General features: G+C 39.6%; 1 protein-coding gene and 1 non-coding gene across 4 annotated transcripts in view; both read left to right on the top strand.

Moving 5' to 3' along the window:
* The window catches only part of ARHGAP28 (Rho GTPase activating protein 28), a 168,130-nt gene that overhangs the window by 22,782 nt on the left and 132,969 nt on the right, over positions 1 to 12,379 (top strand). The window lies entirely within an intron of this gene.
* LOC123621990 lies at positions 1,821 to 1,954 on the top strand. The gene has a single exon (XR_006729367.1). It is a non-coding gene; the product is annotated as a U11 spliceosomal RNA (small nuclear RNA).

The raw sequence follows: 12,379 nt of genomic DNA, 5'->3' as shown, positions 1-12,379 counted from the left end.
TCAGCAAAGGACTAGTGCTTCACTTAAAAATTTCCTTGTGAGCTTTTTCTTGATTCTCTCTTCTGTAAAGTGATCTCTCATGATCTTTTTCTGTCTATGCTTGAGGCCAGTTGTGTCTTTAGTTAACACAAACTTCATGCAGTCTAACAAAGATTCCTGACTCTGCAAAACCACCTGCTGCTAAATCCACCTCAGCGTCTGCATAAGAAGGACCACATCTAAATGGAAAGGATGCTCTGAAATACGCTCTGGAAGCTTCTCACTGGGCTCAAGGTCAGTTCTTAGCCTGAGATTGCTGTGTGGTGACAGCAGGTTTCCCTCCTCTCAGCTAGAGGGCACAGGCAGGTGACAATAAGGCTTCTTGTTCCTCCCAACACTCCACTGCCATCCCTGCTCCCCATTCAGAAGTGCAGCAATTAGACTTCTAAGAAAGTAAGTCAGTATCATTTCACCAAGTGATGGGTTTCTTTTTTTATTTTTATATGTTCATAGTCATTCTGTTTGTTTTTGTTTTTGACCCATTGCTTGACGATGCTTTTTCTCCCCTTCTGTTGTTGCTAGAAATACTGTATGTAGGGGTTTGAGATGAGGTAATAATAGACTCTCAAGCCTTTCCTCATAAATCAGTAGCACTTGTGTTTTACAGAAATGTCACTTAGTCAAGTGATTCTGAGTGTAGGCTATTTGTAATTTGGGAATGAACAGGGAAATAAGGGATTTGTAATATCCATGGGCCCAGTTTGAAATGGTATGTGTGTGGATTAATTTTGTCATTTGTTTTTGTTAAGGGAAGAGTCCTTGAAAGAGACTACTAAATATTTCTGTCTATTTTCAGGACAACATTGCAATTGTGAAAGCTTAAAGTAAGAAAATTGGTTTGAGATGAGTGCCATTGCTCTTGTCTAAAAATAAATTCCTTCAAAATAGCCTTTTAAAATATTTTTTTTCTAATAAAAAAGTGACAATAAGGACAGATAGTGTGTTTTCATGAGACCGAATTGAGATCAACCGTATTTTTTTCTCCTCTGTCCCCTATCTGTATTTGTGAGTCATGGAGTTAGTACAATCTTATGATTTTTTCTATTATATGTCTTACAAGAAAGTTTCAACTTATTTTATAAATGCAGACCACAGTTTGGAGAACATAATAAATATAGCGTCACATAGTATGAAGTTTGAGATTGACTTTTAAAAATTATTCTTAATAAAGTGGGTATTTTCTAAATTGAAAGGGAAAACAATATTTGGAGAAATGGGGTTGAATTTGTCGAGGCATCTTATTTTTGTTGCTGTTTTTAAAGTTTGAGTTCTGATGGTCTTCCCAGAGACATGGCTTCTGCATGTTTCTGCTGCTCCAGTAGAGCTTCATCTTCAAACATTTTACCCAAACGTAATTTTTTGTCATAGTAAATATGGTCTCTGCCCCTAAAAGATGAAAGTGGTTGCAGAAATTCCTACAGGAGTCTAATTATAAAGCTGACACTCAGAGTTATACTTACTTTTAACAACTAGGATTTGGTAAAATTCTGGTCTACATTAGTAAATTTGTTATTATCTTAAGTATTGCATTCACAGCTCTAAAATATATGATACAGTTAATTCTCTGTTTGCAATTTCATTTTGTTCTTGATGTCTGCTTATTTCCAATAACACTACTTGGCATGAAGGAACAAGGTAACGGGCTGTTAGGAAGAAATGGCTATTTAAAACCTTACTGTAGAGTGAAATATAATTTATTTTTAGCCATGTGACTCTGAAGCTGTAATTACTTCCCTTAAATCTTTAATGAAATTCACTTCTTTCTATTAAATGTGGTCTTCACAAAGGGCTTCTGCCCTGAGTGGCAAATGTAAGGCAACTCGATTGCTCTTTGTATAGAGTCGACATCAAGAGATTTTGTAAGCATGATTTTTTGGTACTTGGGCAGCCGGTGACTGTTGGTCCTGGAGTCCTTGTACAAAGAAAAAAAAATGTGGTCTTCACTCCTTATTGCAGTTTTTCCCAAAAAGGTACCACTTACCCAAGCAACTTTTATAGAGAACCCATTAATATGTCATTATCATAGTGAGATTAAACTATCCTTGGATAACTGGGGCCATTTAGTGTTGCTAAATCATGGCAGGAAAAGGGAAATTCAAGATAAATACAGTTCTGTACTTATCTTTAAAGATTTCATCAAGCCCAATGAGAATGTATTATAATCAGAATAAGTTTAAATACTAAGATCTTAAGAATCCATGCTGGCTAAGAAAGGGAGAACATTGTCAAAATTTTCAAATCACTAAGCAGATTAGAGTGGGCCGTTGTCTCCCTCACGGTAACTCACCACTGGCATGAAGCAGCTTTCTAGGACCCGTGATGACGGCCTCCAACTTTCCTAGCCCTGTGGACTGAGATAAGGGTAAGAAATGACATCCAGCGCTTCAGGGCATGGTAAACTGATCTTCTGCGGAGGTGGGACAGGAGTTTCCTCCCTTCCTCCTGCAGGTCAGTTTCCCAAGGATCTTCATAAGTAAAAGGGTGAGATGAAGCCCAGAAGTGGGGAAGCTTAATTTGCCAGCTGTTTCCCAAGTAGGGTGAATGGATGGATTTGCACCAAGGGTAAGGAGGGCAGGGGGTTTGTGTCAGGGGACCACAAAACAATAATTTTTCAGAAGAATTTTAAAGGGATAGGAAAAAAGCCTCAGCCTACTAAGGCAAGTGCTGAGTCACAGGCGATATAGGAAACATAATGTGAGAGGGTGAAATTGAATAGTGGCTCGTTTCCAAAAAGTGACACCGAAATCCTTAAGGATATACATGTCGTTAGGGTAGTTATTATAGACTAGAAGGCATTGGAGGAGGAGAGACAGTGACTTGGCAGAAGGACTGGAGGGCAATGAAGCATTAGAAGGTAGAAAGAGGCAGAAGAAAGACAACGGGGAGAAACACCATCAAACTCACAGTAGTAGGAACTACTGATTTTAGGATGAAGAAATGAAAGAATCAGAATTATTAAAACCAAATGCAGCAATTGGCAGCTTTTATGCAGACACTGATGTTAAGAAGATGAATGAAAGGTCATTTAAAATTCATGTGGTGATGTACCAAATCCTGTAATATGTTTGAGAAGAAAAGGTCAATAGAACACTCCCTTTTATGAGCATATATGACAGTAAACTAACATTTATGGAGTTAAGTTTATATAGGCTTGAGTGCACAGAAAGTTTTTTATTATTTACTTTTGGGGGGTGGGGAAGGAGGGTGTTTGTTTTATTTAGATTTTTGCCTTTTAGAAATAGTAGTTAATTAGTAGTCCTAATGAATTTTATAGGTAGAAAAAAACGAAGTAAAAGATTCTTGCTAAGTAGAAAGATTGGGGATGGAAACACATAATAAGAAAAATGTCCATGAGGACAACAGAATAAATGCTGGACAGTAAATAGTCATTGGTTGTTGTTGGCACAGACCAAAGGCTTCTGGAATTGCTATAAAGAATGACCTTGAAAACTAATATGAAAAAGGAATCAGATCTCACTTGTATGCAGTTTGACTTGTGCCAGTTGCTCTGGTTGTGCATAAGTAAGATGATCGATTATATGTTTTATTATTAAAAGTGGGACACTTTTGAGAGTAAAAAGAGGTACTATTAATAATTACACCTGGACAGCAGGTATAACTTGGGATTTTCTGAGCAAACCAGAACAACCAGACTCTCTGCCTGAGTCCAAATACCATGAAACGTAATATTCCACGTTTTCTAAAATGAGTATCATTCCTGCATAGCTTTTGAGCAATTTCTTTGTGTATCAGTAAACACCAAAAGTATCAGTTAAGTCAGTATATATGTCTCAACTATTGTGGTTCACATATGGAATCACAAAATAATCGGCATTTTGGTTATGTCACTGTTAATTTCACCTTCAGCCTTGGCAATATTCAAATAATCAACTCTGTTAACTTAGAAAGAAGCCATCAATGATGAAGGGCAAGAGTTCTACAGCCAGACTGCCTGGAGTGGAGTCCTGGCTCTTCTGCTGACTCTGGGCCTACATAACTTGACAGGCAAGTGATTCAGCCTCCCAGTGGCTCAGTTCCCTCCGTGGGGAGAAATAATAATATTGATCTCATAGATTTATTGTGAGGCTTAAAAATATCAATCTAAGTAAAGACCTTAGGACAGTGACTGCCACATAGTAAGATCTATAGAAGAATGAACTATCCTTATTTTCATATTCTTGCATAGCCTTCGAGTCATCATTTCCTGTCCTCCTTCCCTTCCCTCCCTCCCAGCTCTGTCTCCACTACCTTAAGGCATAAAAAAATCTAAGTTGAGTAATGAAACTATAATTCTCTTAGAAATACCTATCAGAAAATATCCTTTCTGCTTCAGCGAACATCGGAAGAATGAGATATTACATAAAAAGAGCATCTTCCAAGCTAATAAATGTGGAGGCTGATTTCTTAATATAAAAATGATTGATCGTGATGGTTTAAATTGAAAAATTTTCATTACTTGGGTCTTGACAATGAAAATTATTACTTAAAAATAAAAAACATCCTTTCTAATCCTTTGCAGAGAATATGACCTGTTCAGTAGTTATCATTAATGGCAAATAGCAGCGCTTTTTGGAAACATGGAACCCGATTAGTGGAATAAGCCATTTTTCTTTAGCGTGGTGAAGTTTGGGAAGCAGGAGAAAGCCCTGTTACATATCCCACAGAGATATGTGGGGGAATGGGAAGAGAGGCAGTGTTGAAAGGAGGAAGGGAAGCAAATGAAGTAAAACCTAAAGAAGCAAAATGTCTCTAGAAGGATGATCAGAGACAGAGATAAATGAGAATAGAAACTTGGCCCGCATTACAAATTGGGAGGAATGTATTTGAATTAGGAATTATGGGAACATGTTGATGATTTCTAAGCATTTCTAAGCCTGAGCTCTGAATTTTTGATGTTGAGAGCATTTCCAAGTGCCCCTGAATCCGTTATTGTGCTGTATTAAGTAGGTATTTCCCAAGTTTATTGAGGAGTGGGTTGGGAAACAAACTGATGCTTGAGGGACTCTTCCTTTTACCTATGTCACTGCGTGGAATTGTAGGTTTGCTTGCAATATTATGTAGAAGATTCAGAGTAGGAAATTCGTGTGGCCACCACACTGTCATTAAAGTGTCAGATGAGAAATGGGGATGGGGACTTAAAACCCATACAGCATGACTAAGATTGCCCTTCTCCTCTGTGCTTTGGGCGCAGATTCCACTCTAGACTAGGCTCTCTTGCTTGCTTGTCCTTTAACATTGCACCAGAAAGCAGGGTGGGGAATATTAGGTGTCCAGTTTTCCTCCTAGCTGGTTGGTCCAGTTAAAGATTTGTGAGTAGACAGACCTGAACATGAGGTTTTATGGTATTTGTCATTTTCCCTCTATATGTATCTGTTCACTTATTATCTTGGATAAATGAGAGTTGTGGTTTTCAATCAGAGAAGATCAAAAGCACAGTAGGAAATAGTGATTATTTATTGTAAGAGTCAAGTAAGGACATAGTATTGCTTTAGATTTGTTCTAAAATCATTTGGAACTTGTTGCTTTATTAAATGGGGTTTTTAATTAATGAGCTTTTTATCATACACATTTCACATATGACACAGTAAAATGTAAGTTTAAATAAAATAATTGGTTAAAATCAATCCAATAGTATGTGTGGGTGGACTTTTGTCCTCTTAAATGCTCACTGTGTTTCCTTGTAGTCATTATTTCACCAATGATACCTTACATATAATTTAAAAGGAGACAAATTCAGATATCCTGGCAGATGGGGACTTAGCTCTTAATCTCAGATCCTTTTAGACACAGTTATTCAAGTTCCAGAAAGTTTTAGTAGAGAACTGTAGGAAAATTTGGAACAAATTGGGCTTTTTAAAAGGTAAAGCTTAAAAACAAAAGTAGAGCTTAGAAATGAATAAGGAAATTCTACTTTCATTTAGAACATCCTGTTAGTGATCAATAAAGACCTCAGTTTACATATATCCTTTATCATTTTATATCTTTTCTGTAATGTATAAAATCACAGTGACTTATCATCCTTTTTGTGATTCTCTAATTTGTTTTAAAAATGTCACTAATTTTACCCAGAGTTATGCTACATAAAACATAGTTGGCTAATTTTAAAATATACATATTTAGAGTTCGAACTCTGCACCTAATAAGTTTAAGAATTTTAAATAAACCAGAGATTCTTGTGGAACATGAATCAGTCTTAAATGAGTAAAGAAACTGAAATCTACAACTCCTCTATGACAGGAAATAACTATGGAAGTCGCAATAGCAAAAACAACAAGTAAATCATAGCTAAAATTTGAACACTTTCAGATTGTTATCTTGAAAAAAAATTTAAAGGATATCAGAGAATCGCACCCAGCCGCAGAGTTCTGCTAAAAAATAACCTGGCTTTAAGTTTCACCCAGGATTTGCTGCTTCCCACAGTGTTTGAAGGCACAGTGTCCTGCAGGCAAAATTGTGGCCACAGGTGGTTAATTCCTTTTTGAAAAGGCAATTCATTAAGATTGGAATCAGAAACTTGTTTGGTTCCAGAAGAAAGCTATGCTAATTGTTAGCTGTTTTCTTGGAGAGGGACATCAAAATGTAATCAGGAATCTTAGGGGTTTGAGGGAAACTTGTGATCAAATCATTTGCACTGAGTTTACACAAATACTGTGCTAAAATAATGAAGCACATTTTCTCCATAATGGGATTATATCTTAACTGTGCCCACCTATGTAAATTCAAACAAATACATGCACACAAACTACATGTTTGGAGAACTGCAGTAAGTAGATAAGTCTTTTCCCTTTTAGAAACACTGGACAACTTTAAAAGTTTGGCAGTGTGGCTCTGGGTGTGTTGTCTCACACCTGTAATCCTAGCACTCTGGGAGGCCAAGGCCAGAGGATTGCTTGAGCTGAGGAGTTCAAGATCAGCCTGAGCAAGGGCGAGACTCTGTCTCTACTAAAAATAGAAAAATTAGGCGGATAAAGTCCCAGCTACTTGAGAGGCTGAGGCAGGAGGATCGCTTGAGCCCAGGAGTTTGAGGTTGCAGTGAGCTACGATGATGCCCCTGTACTCTAGCCTGGGTGACAGAGGGAGACTCTGTCTCAAAAAAAAAAAAAAGTTTGGTGGCAGTACAGTTGCAAATAAGATTGTTTTCATTTTCCAAGTAAATTTTTTTGGTAAGTTTTTTATGCCGTGATTGAAAGCAAAAGTAGTTATAATCCCTAAGAGAAGTATGAAAGTCAAGATCCTCTTATCCTAAAGGTAAGACTATAATCCCCATCCCACCGAGAAGAAATTCTTAGGTCCAGGCAAGAAACAAACTCAGAATTCAGCAAGTACGATGTAAAATCATACAGTATGGTTTCATGAGCATACAGTGAAATAGTAAAATTTAAATGGATGACTTCCATGAAATTGTTTTAGAAAAGAATTTTTTAAACTAATAAAGTTTGTTTTCTTCTGACAGTTTTATTGTTTTCACAACACATTCAAAATGCTTTCTAAAGGAACTTGTAGTTCCTTGGCAATGTAAAAGTTCCTCACTAAGAAAATGGATTAGTTTGATAAAGCAGTAATTAGAATCAATTTCAAATTTATAATCCTAAGCTTATCTCAATTAAGCTATTGCAATAGAACTTTTCCTTTAAAACCTCCATCACTGTTACTATTACTTTACATTCTAATCTTTAATTCATAGGAAGGGATTTGTTACAGTCTGGGTTAGTGACTCAATCTCTTCAAGAGGACACAACACCGCAGTGGCCCTGTACTTCCCTGGATTTATTTCACATGACTGATTTTACCTGGTGTAATCACAATACAAATGTATAGGTACTATATATCCATATCAGGGGTGCTTAGAATATGCAATATGAGAACATGGAATTATACTTATGTCTCTGTTTACATCAACCTTTTAATTTTTCCAAGTCGAATTTCAGTCTTTAAAATGCATGTAAACATACACAAGAGAGTGCATACGTTGCATGATTCCATTCGTATACTGTGACAAAATAGGCAGAACTGATCTGTGGTATAAGATGTCAGGATGTGGAACCTGAAGACGGGGGCGGGGGCTGTTAGGGTGTGCAGGGGACCTGGGGAGAGCTTCTGGGTCACCATTCTGTTTTTATTTCAGTGTTATTTCATAGGTGTGTTCTCTCTGTCAAAATTCGTCAGACTATCCACTTACGGTGTGTTCACTTTTCTGCATGTATATTACATTAGAATTTTTTTTAATGACATGTGCATCAGTAAAGATTAAATTTTGATTGTTTAGCGTGGGTCTTGGATCCTCACCCAACTGCAGGTTGGAGGCGCTGCTTATGTGCACACATAGCTCACAGATCCTAGAGTCTCACCATGGTGATAAGAGAAGGAAACGGTGTTGGTACAGGGCAGAGATTGCCATTGCAGTTGTGTCCAGCGTGAATCTGGGCTCCTAGGCCCTGGGCTTGGACCACCAACCTACCATCCATTTCATAATCTTCTGAAAGGTGTGGATGAGGATCAGCTCAGATTCAGGCAGGGCTGGTGGTCAGTGAGGGCGTGGTAAGTGAAGCCAGCAGGCCAGGCATTCTTTATGACCTAATGACCTCCCAGGATATATCTCCAGCCCAGCCTCCTTCCTAAGTTCTACGCCAAGGTGGTGGTGGTTTTCAGCTTGGGCTTAGCAATTAGAAAGACTTAATCTGCCTTTAGCTTTACCATTTACTATCTGTGAGCCTTTGCCCAAGTTATATTATCTCATTAAGGCTCAGCTTCCTCATCTGTACAGAGGTGTATGGTGCTGTGTCCAGAGCTGTTGGCACACTCTGGTGTGCAGGAAGGGTTTAGTAAGTGGTAGCTGCTGTCAATAGCCAATGGTCTACTGGCAGTTCCATGAGTTTCTCAAACTCAAAAGGTCCAATTTTGAGTTTGTCACCTTCCCGCACCATTGTCTACGCATTTGCTCATCACGTGGGAATCATTCTCCTTTCCCTCTGCCCCACCAGTCACCAAGCCCGTTGATAAGCTTCCCAGCGTGATCAGTTTCTTTCACCTCCCTGGCATGACTCAAGCCATCAGCCTTTCTTAGTTGTCTTACTTTACATGCGTCCCAAGTGCTCACTCTGCTCCAAAAAGTTCCCGGTAATGCAGACAGAGTGATTTTTTCTGTGAGAGTTCAGCCATGCCCCCTACACACCCTGCTTGAAATTCTACAGTGGTTTTCTTTTCCCTTAGGATAACTCCAACTGCTTAACATTTTATGCTATTTTACAAGGTCTTATGTGGCCTGATTGTCTTCTATGTCCCTCTCTAGCTTCAAATCTTGCTATTCTTCCTTTTACAGCCTGCGCTGTAGAAGGGTTTAATTCCATCCAGTTTCTCTGCAACAGGCTGCACCACCCTCTTCTGACTCGCACACATTCTTCCTTCGGTCAGAAACAGTCCTCTCTGCACCTCTCCCTGCCCCCATTATGAAAGGAACTGGGTCCCCCCAAAATTCACATATTGGAACTCTAACCCCCAGTGCCTCAGGATGAGACTGTTTGGAGACAGGGCCTTTAAAGAGGTGATTAAGTTAAAGTGGGGTCTAATCCAGTATCCAGTCCCCGTGTCCTTGTAAGAAGAGATTAGGACACAAACACGTACAGAAGGAAGAGCGTGTTAAAGGTGCAGGTAGAAGAAGCTTTCTACGAGCCGAGGGGAAAGGCCTCAGAATGAACCAGCCCTGCCCAGACCTCGGTCTTAAGCCATCCAGTGTGTGACGTTTTGTTATGGCAGCTCGAGCAGCCTGATACTCCCCTAGTGAATCCCTCCCATTCCTCATGGCTGAACACAGAAGTCATTTTCTCCAGCACACGCTGGGGTAGGCCAGGTGTCCTCTGTTTGGCATAATAACTCCAAAGATGTACCGACCACTCACCGTGGGCCAGGCCCTGTCTACAGTCTTTTGCCGTGTGTCATCCCAATTAATTCTCACGATAACTTTATGGGGGAGGTAGTTTTATCATCCAAAATTTACCGCTTGGAAAACTGGGCAGAAGAGGAGTTGCCAGGCACGTGATGGTGTACAGCCCCCGGTGTCTTTTCCTCGGTTCTGAGTTGTCAAGGTGGAACATTCTTCTACATATATTAGAGTTTGACTTCAGACTGGCCCTATTTACCATGTCGCAACAGTCATCCTACTTCATTGCAAACACTTGTTTAATTTTCTTCTCTGCTATTCTCTGAGCTCCCAGCGTGCAAAGCCTACGTCTGGATTTTTCCCAACCTCCCCACCACCCAGTGTCCCGCACAGTGTGTGGCCCACAGATATTTGCTGGGTGCTCTGAGCTCGATGCTGAGACAAGTGAGCTTCCAGGAGGAGGGGAAGTGGCAGTGCACAGGTGAGCACTCATTCTCAGCTTCTCTTCTCTCCCCACTGCTTTTGCAGTTCTCTATTTGGGGTTAGAGTTGGAAAGTATTAAAGCAGAGAAATAATTATCAAGAGAAATGCTATATCCAGTTTTTATCCCTACAATCTGGATGGCACTCTCTTGGCTGTTTTGTTCTAGCAAAACTTTGAATAAAGACAGTTTTCTTCAGAAGTTTAGGATATGAATGATAAAATCTAATTCAAGTTGTCCACAAAAGGCGTCCTCATAAACATAAAAGAATGAGACTGAATAATTTCAGTGAAATGCAGGGCAAATAGCTCAATTATTGAATTGTTTGATGTTAGGAAAAAAAATAATGCGAGTTGGCACGTTTTCTAGAATTTCACAGGCACTTCCTACAGTCTGGAGTCTGTGAATATTGGTGCACAACAAGCCCACGTCCAGGTTCTGGGGTCCCGGTGAGAGCGAGCTGGGCCAGGCTAGTTTAGAATTCAAAGTTTTAACTCAAAGAAGCTTTTAATTCATTTAAATTTTTTTGGTGAATATTTATTAAGCACTTACTGTGCGCCAGACATTGGGCTATGAAGACAATAAGACAGTCTTTGCTTTCAAAGGAAGTTCAGTCTCATGCAAGAGGTGGAGCGGTAAGTGATGTGGAGCGGTAAGTGCATGAAGGGGACAGGGGCTGGGTCAGAAACGCGAGGCACAGGGTGGCAGCAGCGCCCACTACCTGGTGCGTCAGCTGGATCACAGGGGCAAGTGGCCTTGGGCCGGGTTATGAGAGGGAAACCCATAGACAAATGTAGCTGCAATTAGAAATAAAACCAACTATTCCAGACAGCTCTTTGGCACACTAAATAAAACTTTTCTAAGAAAAGGATTATTCTTTTTTTTTTTTTTTTTGAGACATTCTCACTCTGTCGCCCAGGCTGGAGTGCCGTGGCGTCAGCCTAGCTCACAGCAACCTTAAACTCCTGGGCTCAAGTGATCCTCCTGTGTCAGCCTCCTGAGTAGCTGGGACTACAGGTGTGTGCCACCATGCCCAGCTAACTTTTAAAGTTTTTTTGTAGAGACGGGGTCTCACTCTTGCTCAGGCTGGTCTCAAACTCCTGACCTCGAGCGATCCTCCTGTCTCAGCCTCCCAAAATGCTAGGATTACAGGTGTGAGCCCCTGTGCCTGGCCAAGGGCACAGAAAATTTTGTGATGTTCTCGTTAGGAATTTAGGATTAAAAAGGCAAAAGCAAAGAGTATCAAATTTTTTCTGATTTAGAAGGAAAAAAAGGACATTTAACTTAGGTTTAATGCAGACGGAGTCAACCCAAGTTTCAGAAGAGGCAAAAGCTGAACAGTATCTACTGATCATATGTGTTTCTGAAAGAAAGACTACTATCTCATTTCCCATAAAGCAGGTAAGTTCCTCTACTTTCCATGAGTATAGATGCAATATAGGAATTGGGATTCCAATTTAACTTACATACAAAGTTAGTAACTTTCTAGAAAAGGAGCATTTATGTTTACTAATTTGCTCATTCTCATCACCGCCTCTTATTATTTTCCTAGCATGTATCACCATTTATTTCTATACACAGACTCATACAAAATTGAAATAATGATCTTTAATAAATTGATGGCTCATATTCATCCACCATTCAACAAATGTTTATTGAGCCTACTAAGTGCCAAGCCCTCTTCTCAGTACTGAGAATACAGTAGTGTACAAAATAAAACAGACAATTATTTCAGCCCTCATGAAGCTTACATCCTAGGGGATAGACCGTAAGTGAAATAAATAGTTAAAATTCTAGTTAGTATATAGTGTATTGTGCTAAGTGCAAAGGGGAAAAATAAAGCAGGAGTGAGGGGATGATAAGGGGTCCCAGCAGGGAGGGAAAGGATCTTTGACTTCATCCAGAAAAGAACCTTTGACTTCACCCCTGAAGGAGGTGAGGGAGCGTGTTCCTGCAGTGGAGGGAACGAGGCAAGGGTGATT

Source organism: Lemur catta, chromosome 16 (assembly GCF_020740605.2).
Source record: "Lemur catta isolate mLemCat1 chromosome 16, mLemCat1.pri, whole genome shotgun sequence".
Lineage (NCBI taxonomy): Eukaryota > Metazoa > Chordata > Mammalia > Primates > Lemuridae > Lemur > Lemur catta.
The sequence above is the reverse complement of the archived record's forward strand: the minus strand, read 5'-3'. Positions and strand labels throughout refer to the sequence as shown.